The 19,249-nt window shown below is 45.8% G+C and overlaps 1 protein-coding gene across 15 annotated transcripts in view; it reads right to left on the bottom strand.

The window, feature by feature from the left end:
- Positions 1 to 18,968, bottom strand: part of ABCA1 (ATP binding cassette subfamily A member 1) — a 128,396-nt gene extending 109,428 nt beyond the window's left edge. For 3 of the 15 annotated variants that reach the window (XR_011995471.1, XM_072727804.1, XM_072727817.1), the window contains exon 1: positions 18,684 to 18,962. The gene's annotated coding sequence lies outside the window, so the exon portion shown is untranslated. Of the gene's footprint in view, positions 1 to 289; positions 691 to 1,111; positions 1,364 to 18,683 lie in introns of those variants that run through there. The other 12 variants (XM_072727816.1, XM_072727806.1, XM_072727821.1 and 9 more) reach the window with 7 other exon arrangements.
- Positions 18,969 to 19,249: the final 281 nt, after the last annotated feature.

Raw genomic sequence — 19,249 nt, 5'->3', positions numbered from 1 at the left:
CAAAACTCTGTGAGTCCAAATGCAATGCAAAGGTGGGCCTTTAGCAGGATTTTACTCCTTTGTTGCCCACCCCTCAAGGACTTGCACTTAAAACCTCTAGAGAAGAAAAGAGATTGGGGGGAGTTTTCAGTGTCTGAGAAGGACCCTACTATTACATTATGTATTTTAATTCATTCATTGACAATCCAGCAAATCAGGAATTCCTCTGAAATATTCAAGCTCTAGGACCGATTTGTTTTATCATTTGCTCAGCAAACCTCTAGGACACAGGCCCCCCAAAATTACTCACCCCCAAAAAGAAGAGTTAAACCAGCAATGCATCGGTTCGCAATCTGTCGTTTAAAGATGTCAACTGACCTCCCAGGCACTGAGAGCCAGAATGCGACTATGAGACATGTTTGCAATCCCAAATTGTTTTGTAAGTGGCCTAGGGTAGGGCCTGCATTCCAGAAATACTGAAATAAATAATTAGCTAGATTTTTTTCTCATGCAGATCTGCTCTCCAGGAATCACTTAGTTGATTTAGAAGCTACATGCATCTTTTCAGATGCCGAAGGTAACAATGAGGAGGTTGGAAGACAGTTTATAATTTTAAAAGGAAAATTAAAAAAAAGAAAAAATTTAAAAAATAAATAAAAAAATAAAAGGAAAATTAACGCAGAGAAAAGAGCCCCAGTAGGAATTAGTCCCAATTCTGTGCCCTTGGCCAGGCCTTTATACTCTCTGGGCATCGATCTCCTCATCAAAAAATGCAGATGACAACACCTACCTTGTGCGAAGTTCGAAGAACTCAATGAGGTAATATAAGTAAGTTCCTGACACAGCACACGGCAGGCCATAAGTGCCAAAGAAATGAGTTCCCTTCTCCCCACTTCTCTTTCTCTGTCCTATCGGTATCTTCTAACAGAGAAATGGTTCTACCCTGTCCAAACATTCTTTTCTATTCTGTTATTCCTAGCAAACCCATCATGGGTTTCTGGAAAGGTAGTAGGGGCCAAATAGGAAGGATGAAGTCTGAAGAGCCCAGTGTTTGGAGACCCCCATGGCCAAACCAGAGCACAGAATCCCCCAAGTCTGAGTGGAAAATCTCAGAGGAAAAGACAACACACACCTTAAAAGAGTGTCCGTGAGATGAGAAAGGCCAGGAAGAGGTTTTTTGAAGACTGTTTTCCTGAAAGTAGAGTCTCTAGGTCTCCAGACAGGGGTTCTGAGCCCAGGGACCCTCTAAGAGACATTCAGAGAAGGCCGTTAGGAATAAAGATCCCAGGGCAGCGCTGAAGACTCTGCTCCGGCTTTGCTGACCACAGGCAGGCAGGCTTCTTTCCCCAAATCACCCACGCACCTTGGCTGGGCCTGGCCCCCTGCATTATTTCCCTCCTCCCACTTTAGAACACGGTGATCACTCCTGGAGCAATTCTGTCCACAAAGGACGGTTTGGCAATGCCCAAACCCCTCTGCTCAGGTAACTGAAGCCAAAGGGACATTTCTACATCAGTTTTCCAAGGAAGTGAACAAACAAACCAAAACCAAAAAGAATGCAGTACTATGTACTAGATTTCTCAATGTTTCAAAGTTAGTGGCACACTTGCTTCTGCCCTTATGCACATTTCCAGTTACTGGCTGGAAAGGGTCCTACTTCACAATCACCGCCAGTCAATAGGCCACTCTCATCCCACTCCTGGGTGAGCACAGCAGCCACTTCACTGGTCTCCCTGCCTCCGGTCTTGTCCCCCTCCCATCTGTGTATCACAGAGCAGCTGCAGTTCGTCCAAGAAACCGGACATCCACCTATGGTATCCCCCCTCTTAGAACCCTTTGCCGGCTCCCCACTGCCCTGAGGATGAGGCTCAATCTGGGTGGGTCATGGTTTAGCTAGCTGCCCTGATGACTCCCACCCCTCTCACACTGCTCCCCGCCTCCTAAACCACGCCCAGAAGAAACTACTTACAGGCTCCGAATGGGCCACACTCTCTCCTACCCCCAGGGGACCCCTTGATGTGTTCCCTGTCTGGGCGACCCCTCCTCCCAGCACTGTCAGCCTGGCTAACTCTTCCTCAGACGGAGATCTCAACCCAACTACCTGCCACTTGCCCCGGATCCTGTCCTGATTAGGCCCCCTGCCCTGACACCTAGGTTAGAAGCCCCTCCTCGGGGCTCCCAGGACTGCCTTTGTTTTCCCGTGAAGCACCTTCTCTCACATTCTGAGTCTGCGGGGACCACTCCTGTTTTCTTCATTCCTATTTCCCTAGTACCTGGCAGGTGCTAAGCAGTCAGGGAATGTTTGCTTAATTAACTAAGAGATAGACAAAAGAAATAGGGTGTCGGGATGTAGGGGTGGTGACATTCCTGGGACTGTGGTAACTGATTTCTCAAGCTTGATTAACTGATTCCCGCAAATTGTCCCCAGAGAGGGAGCTCGAGGTTCAGCAGGCTTCTATCACACACTCTGAGGCCACCAAGGGCTGCTGAGCTTTCCCAGGCGACTCCTGGGACATCCGGGAAAATGTAATTAAATCTAGGTCTACTTCCTACAAACATCAGGTTTAGCAAGGCCTGGGCAAGGCATCCTAAGGCCAGCAGAACCGTGAAATCTACTTTCTGCCAATCTCCACGCTAGAGACCTAGCTGTCCTCTCTCCCTGGGTCATCCGTCACTCAGGGGACCATCCTTTGCCCAAAGGCAACATAGTTTCCACACCCTTTTGTAAAAAGACCTAATGGAAGTGATTTTTCAAATCTTTTCGTTTGTTTTTAAGTGAGCTCCACATTGGGAGTGCAACGCAGGGCTCAAATTCATGACCCTGAGATGAAGACCTGAGCTGAGATCAAGAGTCAGACGCTTAACCAACTGACCCACCCAGGTGCCACATGACTTTTCAAATCTTTAACCAACTTTTTTTAAAGAAATGTTCACTTCCAATGCCACTAATACTATAAAATTATTAGTATCTACAGAATACAACAGACTGCTAAAATATAATCTCAAATAAGCAAAGGTGCTCAACATCTTTAGTTGCAGAGAACTGCAAATTAAGACCACAATGAAATACCTACAACACATCTGCTGGAAGTATTAAAAGTTTTTTAATAGTGCTAGCCAGTATGTGAAGCACCCGGAACTCTCATATACTGCCTGTGGGGATGTAAAATGGAGCAGATTACTTTGTACAACAGTTGAGCAACTTCTTGTAAACTTATACCCTGACTGATGATACAGCCCAGCCATCTCATGCCAGGTATTTATCCAAAAGATATGAGGGCATACGTTCACAAAAGACTTGTGTGTGAGTGTTTATAGAAGTCATGTATGAAATAGCCAAAATTAAAAACAACCCAAATGTCCATCAACTAAGGGATAAATCCAAATGGAATATTACTCAGCAAAAAAACAAAGAACAAACTACTGATACCTAAAACAGCACAGATGAATCTCAGAAGCCTTATGCGAAGGAAAATAAGCAAGACACAGAGAATGCCTACTATAGGACCCCAACTACAGGACATTCTGAAAAGGAAAAAACAATGAGGACAGAAACTGGATCAGTGGTAACAGGTGGAGGCAAAACAGATTGCAGAAGCAGCACTGAGCGCTGGAAATATTCTATACCATGATTGTGGCATGACCATGATTGTTTCTTTGTAATTTTATTTTATTTATTTATTTTTTAATTTATTCATGATAGACATAGAGAGAGAGAGAGGCAGAGGGAGAAGCAGGCTCCATGCCAGGAACCCGACGTGGGACTCGATCCCAGGACTCCAGGATCGCACCCTGGGCCAAAGGTAGGCGCTAAACCGCTGAGCCACCCAGGGATTCCCCTGACCATGATTGTTATACAACCACATATACGTATCAGAACTCATCAAATTGTACATTTTAAAAAGGTAAATTAAACTGTATGTAAATTGTGTATCAGTAACCCGACCCTCTGCCTCCGAAACATCACTTGCGTTCTATTATTAATAGTTAATATACTCTACAAGTCCAATCATGCCTTAGAGAACCTGAGAACTATATAGTATAAAGACTGCTTATTGTGTGATTCATTAGCAAGGTGAAGAGTAGATAAAATATTCACTGAATAGTCATTCAACAAATAGGCCGCCTTAACTCTGCGAGGGTCCCATTAGCACAACAAATATTTACTGAGTGCCTGTTAGGTGCCAGGTGCTTTCTAGACACTGGAGATCCTGAGGTGAACAAAAGAGGCAAAGTTCTTGCTCTTGTGGAACTTCTCTTCGAGGTGGAAGATAGATCATTGTAGGTTGTTAAGGCAGCGAGTGGTAGTAGTAATGAAGAAAAATAAAGCAGAGTAAGGGGACAGAAAGCATGGGGGAAGGGGTGGCTCCTTTCTGAGAAGAGCCTGTAGGACAGTGAAATGACACTGGGCTGGGCTACTGGCAAAAGGCTCACCAAATGACAGCTGGGATTGTGAATTCTTTCAACTTTTCCCTAAACCCAAACCTGGAATGTCAGATAGACTCGGTGATGCTGGCCAAAGAAAAAACTGTAACTATAGGTTTGCAGGAAGCTTGGTGTGAGGAGGAAAGTCTAGGATTCCCGTCAGCACCCACCACACTGCTCCTCCAGCCCCCTTCCTCACCAAAACATGCAGCTCTTTGGAACTTCACAAAGAGAGATGGGAGGGGCCCCTGGGTGGCTCATTGGGTTAAGCATCTGCCTTGAGCTCAGGTCATGATCCCCGGGTCCCGGGGCTGAGCCCTATGCAGGGCTCCCTGCTCACGGGGAGTCTGCTTCTCCCTCTGCCCCTCCCAGTGCTTGTGCACATACACCCATGCCCACACTCTCTGTCAAATAAATAAGTAAATAAATAAAATCTTTAAAAAAAAAAAAAAAAAAAGATAGAACAAAGGAGGGGAGAGAAAGAGGGAAGTCCTGCTAAAAAGACAAGGTAAGAGGGTTTTTTTCCCACTTGGCAAAGCCAAAAGAAAAACAGGAACTACTTCCCGTGACTGCCATCTACCCTTCTAAAGCATTAAATCTGTCTACGGAAATGTCATAGGGGGGAAAAAATGCACATGTTTGCACTGCTGCCAGGAACTCTTAGTCTCCGCAGTAACCAAGGGGTTGGCTGGTCATTTTCCTGTGGGCAAGAACACTGGGAGCGCAGGAAGCCAGGCCTTTCTCGCCACCATGGGGCTGCGTTGCCATCGAAGGCCGGGGCAGTCGAGCCCTCAGCAGGGCATGTGCCAGAGGAGGGCCGCCTTCAAGCGGGGAGCACGCCATCACCACTGCTCACTGGGGCGGAGACGTTGGCCCCTCTGAGCAGAAGAGAACAAGCCCTCCCAAGGCCCTACTCCGGTCAACGGCCATAGTAGCCAATAGAACGAGTTCCAGGTGGTGCTGGAGACCCGTTCCCACCACATCCCTGCCCCAACTTTATAGAGCAGCTGAAGCCTCCAAAAAGCAAGGGACTTGCCCAGACTTAACCCCTAGAGTTTGAGCTACCCCCATTTCCCAAAAAGCATTTGTTTCAACAACTGTCATATGCTCTCTCCCACTATCCTATTTCTCCTACAAGGTTCTGTTTCTTCTCCTGAACACATTTTTCTTATGACTTCTACCCAAACAGTTCATATACCCAGAACATGCAGTCAGCAAATAGCTTTCACTTTTCCAAAACAGGGGAATATGACAGTTCTCTAAAGTCTAACTAGTTGACAGACGGATAAAGTAGATGTTCTACTTCATTGACAAATGTCTGCATAGTTACCAGGAGTGAGACAGAAGTTGAAATCTGTGACAACAGCTTAGCATCCCTCCTGATGACAGGCATCTAGGTGTCTTATGTCAATAAGCAGCTGGCCAGTAACCTACAGAGCAGCAGGGAGATTTTCAGGCAGGATTTAACCATATCACACATGAATGGAAAATGAGTTGGCACTAAAGCTTAGCTGATTGCCTATTCATGAGATGTTGATACAAGAGCAAGAACCACAGATGTTTACACCACCTCATCTCCAGAGAGATGTGGAGGGTCCTGTAAACTTAGGATATGAAACCCATAAGCCCAGCAGAGCATGCTTGCTTTGGGAAAGGTCTTTAATTGTATCTCTGAGCTTCTGTCTCTGATCAGTAGCCACATTCAGAGAAAAGGCTAATGACATTACTGACAGTCAGAAAACCAGGTTGCAACGGGTTCACTGCACCCATGACTGAAGACAGGATGGGGCTGCTGCGAGGGAAGGAGGGGATGTGGACTATGACTTCTCTCCCCTGCTGAGTGTTAGTAAGCCTAAAGTTCATCTGACTGCCTCAGTTTCACTTTTCTGGCCTCCAGACGCCACCAACCTCTCTACCCTTAAGGCTATCCTTGCCAACCAGCTAACATCCATCCCCTTCCACTTCCCAACCATCCTGTAGACCCACAAACTTAGTGAGACTGCCCTTCATTGTCATTAGACCCTTAGAGGCCTGTAGAAAGGGCACATGCGGGTACTTGGCCAGCCCTGAGGGTGTGTTCCTACTTAAACCATCATATATTAATACTCAAATATGAGGGGGAAAAAGACGTAAGAAACTCTCCAAGGTAAAAAACCAAAGATAAACGGAAGCCATTCTATCATTCTAGATTTTGATCATTCTGGAAAAGGTTCTGCTATCACAATACCTATTTTTAAAATATAGATCCAATGAATTTTATCAATTCTAACAATCTGTGACTCGGGCATGTGGGGAGGGTTTAAAGTGCCAAATGCATCATCCTCGATTATTACTAACAATTAGTTTATAGAGAAATACATATTCAATTTCCTGGACAAAAGGATCTGCTAATAGCTAATTTTCAAAATGAAGGCTATGAAATGAACACACAAAAACTGAAAGAGATCCACGAATACTGTCAAATCTGTAACTAGCCTCGGAGAAGCATTATTTCTCCTGCTGTCAACAATTCCCTTTTAAAGGAGACTCACAAAGTTTAAATCTATTTCTATCATGTCACTGATATTTGGACGACCAAAGATCCTATTTATCACTCTCGACATTGCAGTTGCTACTGGCTAAAACAATCTCAGGACATCTAAAACTGTTAAGAGCCCCGGTTCCCAAAAACAAATCCATCCTGTACCCAAGTTCTTATTTCATTGTTATAGATTTAAGGAGAAATTCTAACAAAATGTTAGAGAGAGGCTTTCTCCCCCTGCTGACTTCCATTAAACAAACACAGGGCAACCTTTCAAAGGAAGACTTCAGCAAACAATACAACTATTTGCTTTCTCTCTGGTCGGGGGTACCCAGGACAGAGGAAAAAGAACCTTTCCTGTTGAAAAGAAATCAACTTATCAACATTATAGATCACAGAAAACCGGTTTTTTTTTTAATCCACTATCATAATACCAAAATCAGAAGGACCTGCAGAGAAGGAACTATTGAAGTCATAAACACCCTGAGCTGTAGAAACACAAGCAAGCAAGTCCCCATGAGCAATCAATCCTTTATTTGCAGAAAATCTGGACTATCGTGTTCCTTCCCTATCATTGGGGCAGGAGGGTTTTCTAAGAGAATTTTAGGATAAAAGGCTTAGTGACTGTATCAGCAAAAACCGTTTTGTTTGGCTTACATCTCTGAAGGGTCAGCATCTTCAGATGTCCAAACTTCTCGTAGCCTAAAGGGTTTATTTTTATAAAAGTGCTCAAAGGACTTAGGGACAGATGAACTCAAACCCCCCTCACTGCCTTCCCCTTCCTTTAGGCCTATGCTGCTATACAGCAAACTCCCCCCCCCCCACCCCCCAACATCCTTAACTCTTTCGTTTTCTTGAATTGACTGGCCTAGTAGAAAGAAGGGAGGCTTTGGAGTCAGAGAAAACAAGGCTGGAATCCTGCCTCTGCCTCTCACCAGTGCTGGGACCCTAGGGACTCCGAGCCCCTGTGTCCTCTCCATAAAAAAGAACTAATAATGTATACAAAACATTCAGTCAGTTCCTGGAACAAAGTAAGTGTCCAGTAAATGGGAGCTATTATACTGATTAGTGCTGCTGACTTCACAGGGCGAAGCATTCATCAAGGGTGGGGCACAAGGTAGGCAGTTCATTTATTAAAGGAATCTCTCATCTCTCTTCTTTGTCCACAGAAGGTACTACTTCCTCCCAAAGGCCCTTCCAGAAAGAACTGGAGCTCTTTCCAGTGCCCAGCTCAGTAGAAGATGTAAAAGCGTGACCCTGAAATCCCGGTGTCGCTTCAGGCATTGTTTTACCACAAAACCCCCTGGTGGAGGCCCCCACCCCTCACTTACACTATATCCTCAGGGCTCTTGGCGACCGGCTCCTCTGGCTCCTCTGCTCCATGCAAGCACACTGCTGCCTTCCTCCAAGTGCTCAGCTCCTGGCTTCTGTTCCCCTCTCCACCCCACCTTCCTCCAGCCAGTGTCTACATCAGCTACCTATTTGCAACCTGGGCCTTCTGCTTCCTCCGTCTTTTCAGCTCTCCCTACAATCTTCTCCTGGGTACTGGCTTACCAGGCAGTCCTTGCCAAATTGCACACCACCTGCTGCAAGCTACTGGTCCCGACATCTTATTCTCTGCCACACTGAGCCCTGGGGCCCAGGATGACTCCATGCCCCTCAAATATTTGCGGAACAAAGGCTTCTGAAGTCTAGACCTCAGGAATGAGAGAGAATTAAGGCAGGTTCGCTACAGTAAGAAATCAGAAACTTCACTGAGAGTGAAGGTTCAGGTGGCCCAAAAGCAAGACAAAATTTCCAGCTGTGCTCATAGAAACTCAGGTTCAAGCTGGAGTGCATTTAATTTGGTCGTCCTCGAAGCTGCTCTAATTTGTTGGGAAGGACATTCATTTTCATTGACTTCATGTGAGCAAAGGAGAATCTGTAATTTGCCAGGCACAGGCTCTACAACCCCTGTAAGCACGCCAGTTACAAGAACACCTCCCCTCAGGGCTCACCCTAAGCATAAGACTGTCAGCACTTGTCAGGACTCTTGAACCCTAAACCCCAAGGCTCAAGCTGAAACCTCACTCAGTAAAGCCTAGCAACACCTGCATACGATTTTTCCACCTCAATACTTATTCCCTTTACTTTTGCCAAAACGAGTTACCTAATCTTCAGGCTCTCATCCAGTTCCAGCTGAGTATGTGACCAAACCCAGCAATCCTGTCCAGAACACCTTCTCTCAGCTCTTAAGGCAGTGCCAGCTTGTGTCACGTGCCTGCGATACTTCTGTTTCTGCAGCCCATCAGGGACCAGGTAACTAGGTAAGTGAGAATTCAGTTTGGGTTCAGAGCAGCCACAGGTGCAGGGGGTCTAAGCTCTGCCCTCCCAACGCTACCACTGAACTCCTTCTCTATAATAACCAAAACAAACCATGCTGCTGGCTGCTTTGCTAAGTGAAAAGAAGAAAGAGGAATAAGATCACAAGTTTAAATCCACATACTTGTGATTCTGAAATAACAAAAACCCAAGGATGTTAGCCTTTTTTTCTTTTTTCTTTCTTTTTTTTTTTTTTTTAAATACTGGCAACATGAACTCCATTATTGAGGTTTGGGAGGCTCTTCTCAGAGGAAACAGATTTGTATTATTGCAATATTATTATGATTCTGAGTATACCTTCTAGAAAATGTTGTCATTAAGATTTTCACAAATCAAACATTTTATGTGCCAGATAAAAAAAAGTGCTCGAGGAAAAAATGACACTAATCTATTGGGTGGAACTCCTGCTAGCCTACTTTTTTTGACAGTGGTTTTATAGTGGCATGCAAATGCACAATCCCATTAGCCAGACTGCCATGTGCTAAGTATCTACTTCAGGTGAGCACCAGAGTCCCCAAATGGAGGTCTGCCTAAAGGACAAAGGGCCTTGCAGGTCTGTGCAGCCCCCGGGGCACATGCATGCCCCTTAATGGAGGCCACTGGGAACCAAGTGTCAGACAACCCCCCATTTGCTCAGCGGAGGAGAAAGCCACGCTGTGATCATGTGAAATGTGACCGGGATTGAAAACTGGGAAATGGCACTAATTCCACTAAATTTGCAAATCCTGCAACAGGACTGACAACTGAATAAACACAACTTGACCAAAGGCTTTCTTTCTCTTGAACTCAAGGTCCTTATTACAATGAACACAATCATTAAAGTTAAAAACAAAAAAAAAAAAAACAAAACAAGAAAAACCACTCTGCTTTGAATCCCAATTAATCTTAACCGGCCAAAATTAGCACAGACTTTTTATACTTTTGCATAATGGAAACAGACCCCGGCAAAGACTCTACCTTCAGGACAGCTGTGGGGATTTCCTTCCGATTCAAACTTACAACCAAGGAACAACTTGTATTGAAGAGAGAGAGAAAAAAAATACAGTTGAACAACCCCTTAAGATTTAAATTGGATCAACAGACAATAAATAACTGAGGCCAGTCCAATTTTCAAGATTCGGTGTCCGTTTTAAGCTGAAAAGGGCACACTTTTATAGACACAATTTCTTTTTTCTCTCCTGAAAGGACCCTGTAAATATTACCCGAAATTAGGGGGCAGCAGCAAGAACCCTGGATTAAAGACACAAGGGGCCGAGTTTTTAATTTCCAGCTAATGACCAGCTGGGCCGTGAATCTAGGCAAGTCACTCTAGCACTCTGAGCCACAGAACAGAAGACAAGTCTTGGTGATGAAGAGGTTGGAGTAGATCTTCTGAATCTAAGAAAACTGCCTAGAGCTCAGGTATCAGACTTGAGTTTGAAACCGGGGCACTGCCATTAGCAAAACAGGTGAACGATGAACAAGTCCCTTAACTACTACTCTCTGTCTCAGGTGCACCATCTGAAAAATGAGGCAACCTCAATGTTCCCCCAAACGTGGGAAGAGTGACACCAGAAGGATTTAAGAACTGCTCAAATTCCACTCAGAGGACTTTAGAGGGACAGGCACAGTGGTAAACTCTGACTCACACCATGAGAAAAATTCTTTTCAGCATTTTTTTGGCCTTTTTTTTTTTTTTTTTAAGATTTTATTTATTCATGAGAGACAGAGAGAGAGAGAGGCAGAGACACAGGCAGAGGGAGAAGCAGGCTCCATGCCGGGAGCCCGACGTGGGACTCGATCCCAGGTCTCCAGGATCATGCCCTGGACTGAAGGCGGCACTAAACCGCTGAGCCAGCCAGCCTGCCCCATTTTTTTGGCCTTTAAAAAATTTTAATTACATTAAGGAAAAAGTTTTTGCTTGGCCTTCTCTTCAGCACCTCTTTAATATAGGCTAGTCCCCGCCCCCCCCCCCCCGCCTTTTTTTTTAACAAGGTAAGAAGTGTCAGAGTCCACTAGCATGTGTCGTCAAAAGCAAGTTTTATAGATTGTTGACCAAAATAACTTGTTTTCATTCTAGTTTGTGAGTTACCTTTTATCTGAGACAACTGTAATCAGTTTTCAATTTAGAGGGCCCACATAAGGTTAATTTTTAAAAATTCATTGATGATTACAAAAAACGGGAGTCAACTGAAATAACCTGAGTGGCTGATGTGCCGCCTATCAAATAGAGGGTGACAATGACAGGAGGTGATGAGGTGGAAAGCCTAGCCCTAGCCGCGCTCTCATCTACCCACGGCCAATGGGTCAAATCTCAGCCCCGGAGGAATAGGAGCAGAGGGCACTGTGCAAATACAAGCAACCACAGAGAATATAAGACTCCAGAACAATGAGAAGCCAAAAACCAGCAGAAAGGGGTTCCTAAAGTCCAAGTCAGAGACCTGAGGAGAACCTGTGGAAGGAGATTCACCAAGCTGAGTTCAAGTATGCCTCTTATAATCGAGGACAAAACTGTCAAAATAGGTCACAGTCTTATTTCAAAGAGCCCTGAATGCCAAGCCAAACATCATTATGATGGCAGATCCTCAGTCTTCTGACATTTGCTCAGCACCTAGTACTTCACCTGATATTTGAAAAAAATATTTGCTGAAGAAATGAATTTCAGTTTCATGGTATTTTCCGTACATTTCACTTTTTTACATTAACACATTTTGTACATTAATACACTTTTGAATCATCTATCTTCCTCTTCCCTCCCTCTTCAAATACCACAGACCACACCTCGCCCCAGCTAAGATAAACAGCCACCACCATCTCAAAGCCCCGCACCCGGGAGTAGAAGAGGGCCCTCAGGTCAATACAAACTCATTATTCTGGGTCTTCACTTTCTCTCTGCCTTTCCAAGGAAAGCTGTTGCCTCCATCAGTGTTGCTTTATGTCAAACTTGGATCATCTAAACACCAGATGCAGTTGATTTCAAATTGCCACCCCCTTAGGGGATTGCTTCTTCAAGAAAACAAGCTTGGCTTGACCCTTGGCAAAACCAATGATTCCCAACCTGGCATCCTAGAGGGATTTTGCAAAGCAAATATAAATAGGGATATGAAACCCAAACAACTTCTTTGCGGCTTTCCTCCTCTCATGCCCATCCCTCCTGCTCCAATCCTGAAACCCCTTGTTCCCTTTTCTCATCTTCTTCCTTCTGGTCCCAATCTTTTGTGATCTCTGAAACAGCAAACTCAGGACAATGCTTCAGAAAGCTCTGTGTCTTGCCCAGCCACCCCCAGTGAGTGTGTTCCGCTAATCTAGGAATATCCTTATCACCTTAGCCCGATTCTCATCCTCTGAGGGGCAGTGGCGCGCCTTTCCAGATAATGGCTTCACAAGACTACCAGTTGAGTATAAGAGGCAAAACCTATACCCATAATGGAGACGTCCAAGATTGGGATTCCAATTTTACTGGATTTATTTATTTTATTTCAAAGAGATTCTCCAAATGGTGAACTGGAGCCGAGAACAGTGTCTCACTAAACCATTTTTGCACTACTGAAATTTACTGAGAAGAATCCACTCCCCCTTCCTTTGGTTCTATGATTCAGGTCTTTCTCCATTAACACAGATAAGCAGGCCATTTCAACAGCTTTCTTGCCTCTTCTTTCCTCTCCTCCCATCCCGTGTCCTGTGCGACCTTCACTCTCATCTGGAATACTCCTAGGAATTCCCCGGGCTTCTCCCCTCTCCCTCTGGAAACCCACATGATCTGTTATACTAAAGCTGAGAGTGCCCTGCAGGATATCTCTAAGCAGCTCTGGATGGAAGGATGAAGAATCATCCTTTTCCTAAATACAAACCTAGAGCTGGATGATGTAAACACAGAAGGGCTCTTTAAAAGTCATGTGTGTCATCCTCTTTCATTTTATAAACCAAGAACCTAAATCTTGTAAAAGTAAAATGACTTGCCAAGGTCACATGGCTCTTGAGTGGATTTCTGAAATTATATGTAAAATATAATTATATGTAATTACATGTAAAATTTGGAGTGTACATGCCCATGTATATTTTTTCCGAAGAGAATCTATTGTTTTCATCATATGCTCAAAATCATTATAAATCCTCTCCCAATAAATGATAACCACTGACTGGTGATATATGCAAAATTCTTTCTGGGAAATGTCCCACACTAAATACCAGTTATGATAAAACATCTGGACTTCAAGGCTAGCCAGATAAAATGCTTTGGCTTCCAAATGCTTCTTGGAAGTTGGATTTGGCATAGGAAACGCTATAGACTTTTAAACAAATACACACAGAATGAATAAAAGAACAGACCCTATGCATAAAAGGCTATTCTGGGTTTTAAGTATTTAAACTGTACATTACTTAGTGAATTATCTCATTCTTATTTTAAAAAATTAATTAATGTGCAAATCAAAGTACTTGAAAGTGAAATGTCACAGATAATAGCATTTTCTCAAATCACAGCTGCCTCAAAAAAGAGAAATGAAACTGAATGGAATCAGAATTGTTTGTTCTACAAAAAGTGAGCTGGTCTAAATTGACTGCATACTAAAATTCCTCAATCTCTACCATAAGCCCAACCAAGCCAACTATGGTTATTTCTCATATAATTTTATTTCTAATGCTTGTCTGTGATTTGCCACCATTCTATCAATCTTTTAGAATACAGCAAACAAACATCAGTTTCCCATTCTCTTTGTCTGATTCGCTCAAGTCAGCGTTTATTGAACCCCTTTCGTACCAAGGGGGTTGAGTTAAGGACTGAGGAGAATGAATCAAAGACCTTCTTGAGGAGAAGCATACACTCAAGAGGAATACAAATAATGTTAACTATAACAAAAGAATGCAATTAAATACATGGCATGAACAGTGCAGGAATCCAATCTTAGAGGAGTAAAAAAGAAGGGGATAATATTCACTCAGTGTTGGCAGGGACAAGTGAATCCAGCAGTTTAAGAGAGGGATGGCATTCAAATGAGGTCTTACAGTAAGTTTTCAAAATGGAAAAAGAGAAGATTTCAAACTTTATTTTGTTCTAGGAACCATGTGTGATGCACCTGCAATTTGTTCTTCTCATAAATGCTCTCTGCTTTAATAGAGCTTATTATCTCAACACAACGCGGGGTCACTGAAAGCTCTATCTGAAAGCAATTTTACATATGAGATTTTTATTCTCTTGCTTCAAATATTTCTAAAATGTACCTCTCGAACAACATCTAGGCTGGTTACCTGTCCAGGGAGCTATTTTCAGGTGAAAATATCCAAATGAATAGGAGAATCACTCTTCACCTTTTGCTAGAATTTCTTTCCTCAAAATTCTGATATTTTGACAATGTCCTTATCCCGATACTGGTAAATTCATGGAAATTAAGCTGCCCGAGATGCAACCTCAGCTTCACTACTTAGCAAACTCCCATGATCAGGCTCATTAATCTGTCTATACCTCAGTCTCCCCACTTGTAAAATGAAGAGAACAGTACCCACATCACATGATTCTCATGAGAATGAACTGAATTATCAAGTAAAATGCTTAAAACAATATCCAGCACCCAGTAAATCAACAATAAATGAAACTTTCCCTAACCAAGCAGAAATATCTTCTAAGAGTTGATTTCTAATTTACTGTAACATTTTAATTCACTTTTATAAAGCAGACTTTGGAAATGTATTTACTTTCAAAGAACGATGCCTTAAGAAATAGCTAAATTTTCCTAGACAGTGACGGCAGTCACAGAGAAATGGCTTATTTCAAAAGGTCCGTAACATAATTAAGGATAGAACAAGCAGAAATTATATTGTATTATAACCAATAGAAAAAATAATTCACCGAAGTTAGGATTGACAGCTAAACTAATAGTTCTCTTTGTCTTTTGTCCCTTACACTTTTCCAGCCAAGTACTCTCCCATTCCATTTTATGTGCATTACACAGGAAAACAGGTCGAATCATAGACCCCCTCACAAATATCTGACTGGAGCAACAGTAAAATTTTTATTTTAAACCAAGAAAAGAATTAGAGTTGAGTAAATTTTATTGTCTGTTCTTTCCACAGTGTTGCAATCCCCTATGCAATCTATGTCCCAAGCTGAAGAGAATTTGGTTGGCCCACTGCCAGCAGTAAGGAAATACGATACAGGCTGTAGAGTCTGATAAGGTCTCTAGCAGATGAAATACCATAAACATAACAAGCATCCTCAGAAAGTCCTCTGCTTACAGCAGCTGAAATTGTACCAATGCTTAGTGTGGGTGTTAAAGTACTCTGGGGCTCATGGGCTGGGTTCAAATCTTGATTTTGCCACTTGCAAGATGTGTGACCAGGGGCAAGTTAGTTAACCTCTCAGTTTTTAAATTTGCAAATTAGGAACAGTAAATAAGTTTGTTATAGAAATTAAATTGGTTAGGATTTGAAAAGCATTTGGAATAGTGCTTGGCACACAGTGCTGTATAGCGACTACTAAATAAACATTGCAATAACTTTGGCATTTATGATTATTTCCACATGCAGATATGAAGAGGGTTTCAGTTTTTCATGTAGGCCCTCTCCCAGAACCATTAAATAAATTTCCAGAAAGATTATTTAAAATTTGATGCTGCAATATCAGCCATAAGGAGCATTTTACTTGCAATGTTTCTTTAATATCCAGAGTAAAAAAAAAAAAATTGGATCTGAGAGTATTTTAGAAGTACAAAACCACATGTCTACTGGTAATTTCTAGATACCCAAAATGTTCATAATTAAAGCATCTAAGGTAATGTCCACTATTACTTTAGGAGCTAGAAATTGAAATAGCAAAAATATTAACAATTCTCAATCACTATGAACATAGCATAAGTCACTTGGTTTATGGGAGAATTGATCCCTAAAAAATTGATGGAAAAATATTTCAACTTCTCTCCATATAAGGGAAATACTACAGAGGGTAATAAAAAGCTGTGTTGCTGAGTCTCATTCATTTTTAATAATGTTAGCATTGAGACTTCCAAGAGCAGAGGTTGAAAACAACCAAGCCCTAACCACCCTTTTTCAATCCTAGACTGACCATTGTCTCATATGAACTGTAAATATGCCGTAAGTAAAAAAAAAAAAAAAAAAAAATGTGTCCATTACAGGCCTCCATTTAGATGTAGATTGAAATATTTATGAAGGTTGAGATTTCAGATGCTCATGAGGAGGAGACACACATATCACAGGTGGCCCCTTCACAATCAGATATGTCATTGTGGAACATGAGGCTTGTCCTTGCAAGGGAATTACTCTGGCTAGAACAGCAATTCTCATCCCTTAAATCATTAAGCCTGGCCAATCTGATTCTACTACTGTTGGGGTTTTTTGTTTTTTGTTTTTCAAGTAGATACCAATTTGCTCTGCGTATCCAAAATTTTTTTAAACTGTCATGAATTATTTGCTGTATAGGAGCATTTGGCGAACAGGCTGACGATGAACACTCTGCACCTGAAAATTATTTTATTATCTGAAGAGGTCCTACTCCAGAACATTCTCCGTGCTTTCACACTTTGGTTTAGGAGAAGTGTCTCAAGGGAATGATTCAAACAACAGGAAACCTCCATTATTTTTGTGGCAGGTATGAGAAAAATGGGCTGAAACAAAAGGCAAGATGAGAAAGGAAGCCCTTTTTTAAAGTTAGGATTTAAGTTCTGTCTGAAAAGAAGTCCAAAACCTAGGTTGGGTCCCAAACTATTGTTTAAAAACAACAAACAAACAAACAAAACAGTAAAACTGCTTTTGAACTTGGAAAATTTTGTAAAGTGTTCTTGGTTGGGGGGAGGGAGGGGCTGGGGCCCTTAAAAAGTGACTTGTTAAAAAAAAAAAAGTGACTTGCTGATTTTCATCACCAAGGAAATGTTTCATAATATCAAATTTGTCCTCTTTCACATGGATGTATATACCACCCACTCTCTGTGCGAGGTGTCACTGAATAATAGTTTGGGGTTTTAAAAGCAGACGGTATCAATGCTGCAAAAGATAGGGGCCAACTGCTTCCAGGGCCAGGTGCTTTTCTCTCTCCCTCTCTCTCCCTCTCTCTCTCTCACACACACGCATCTTGTTCATTTCCTTCTATAAGATAAGTGCTGGTAAAGACACTACACACAACCACGGCTCTGGCCCGCGCCAGGACCCTTCTCCTGTAAGGAGGATCTGGGAATCGGGAAGCATCCTGATAGAGAACCACCAGACGGCCTCCTCGCCCCGGGCTTCCTCCGTCTCCAACCACCGGTCTCCACCGGATCTCAGTCGGAACCCCAGAGCGACAGCCCCTCCCGGAGCCCGGGCCCCCCTCCGGCCACAGGGTCGATTCCCAGGCCCTCCGGCCAGGAGGCGCTGCGGGCCGGTTCCCCGGGGCCACCGGCAGCCCGAACCCGGCCCCCCTGCATCCCCCTCCCTGCTTGCATCCCCCACCCCCCCGCATCCCCCGCCCCCCTGCATCCCCCACTCCCCCTAGCATCCTCCTCCCTGCTTGCATCCCCCACTCCCCTCGCATCCCCCGCCCCCTCCATCCCCGCCCCCTGCATCCCCTCCCTCCTTGCATCCCCCTCCCTCCTTGCAGCCCCCGCCCCCTCCATCCCCGCCCCCTGCATCCCCCGCCCTCCTCCTCCATCCCCGCCCCCCCCGCCCCCCCCGGCCCAGCCCCGCGGCCGAGCTCCGAGTTCCGCGCCGCCCGCCGGGGTTACTCCCGGTCACTCGGCGGCACCGTCTCGCCCCGGGCTCCGCACCCGCGCCCGGCCTCAGGCTGCCCCAAGAGACCAGGCGGCAAAGGGCAGGAAGGATGGGGGGCGGCGGCCGGGCACCTCAGCTCCAGGTTTCCGCAGCCTCTTCTTCTAAGTCTTTTGTCTTTAAACGGAGCGGACCGCGACCCCAGCGGGGCGGGCGCCCCCGGGGCCCCCCCAAGCGGCCCGCGGCGCCGGCAGAGCCCGCTCGGGACGGCGCCGGGTCGGGTTCTCGGGGCGCAGGAAGCGCGCTGCGGGCGGTCCGGGGGCGCACGGGGCGGGCCCCAGGTCAGAGCCCGGCCAGGCCGGCCCCGGGAGGAACGGACCGGGCTGTGCCCCCCCGCCCCCGGCCCGAGGGGTTCGCGGCCGGCTCGGGCTCTCCGCAACAAAGGGGACGCGGCTGCGGGTCCCAGTCCCACCGGGGCCCCCGCCGCGCGGCGCCCGCGCCCAGGGATGCTTCCCCGGCGGAGCCCCGAGCGCGGCAGCGCCGGCCGGTCCGCGTCGCCAGGGCTCGCCCCGGGGCGCCCTCCCCACCCACGGCGCCCCCGCCCCCGCCCCCGCCCCATCCGCGCTGCAGGGGGCTCGGGCTGCCGCCCCCAACCCCGCGCCTCCCCAGCCTCCTCGGCCCGAAGCAAGATCCCTAACGCTCCCCGAGGCGCTGGAGAGCCTCTTACCTGCTTTCCACTTTCCTGTGCGCGCCTTTGCCCCCGGCCCTGGAAAAACCCTTCCGGAGAAGGGGGGGGACGAGGGGGGAACGGGGCAGAGCACCCCGAGAAACGGGCTGTGGGTGCGCGGGCCCACCTGCCCGGGGACGGAGGTGCCGCCGCGCCCGCGCCCGCGCCCGGCCCGCTCGGAATTACCGGGGTTTCGCCGCGACTAGTTCCTTTTATAGATTCGGCTGCGCCGGGCGCCGGGGTTACTAGCGGTCAAAGCCCGCTCGCTCCCTCCTCCCCGCCCCCTCCCCGGCCTCTGTTTATGTAGTTCAGTCACTCAGCAGAGAGCACGTGGAGCCGCGCCCCGCCCCTTAAACGGGCGACGTCCCGCTGCTCCGGGCAGGGCGCGGGGGGCGCGGGGGAGCCCCGGGGAGCCCCGGTGCCCCCTGCCGCGCCCGAGCCCGCCTGCCCGGGGAGAGCGCGCAGCCCGGGGCTTGGGGCCGAGCCAGGGACTGTCTCCTTGCACGTTCCCTTCGGCCAATAGCACGGGTGGAAGCCGCTTCCTCCAAACTCGTGCTTTCAGCAGT

This window comes from Vulpes vulpes, chromosome 12 (genome assembly GCF_048418805.1).
Source record: "Vulpes vulpes isolate BD-2025 chromosome 12, VulVul3, whole genome shotgun sequence".
Classification (NCBI taxonomy): domain Eukaryota; kingdom Metazoa; phylum Chordata; class Mammalia; order Carnivora; family Canidae; genus Vulpes; species Vulpes vulpes.
The sequence above is the reverse complement of the archived record's forward strand: the minus strand, read 5'-3'. Positions and strand labels throughout refer to the sequence as shown.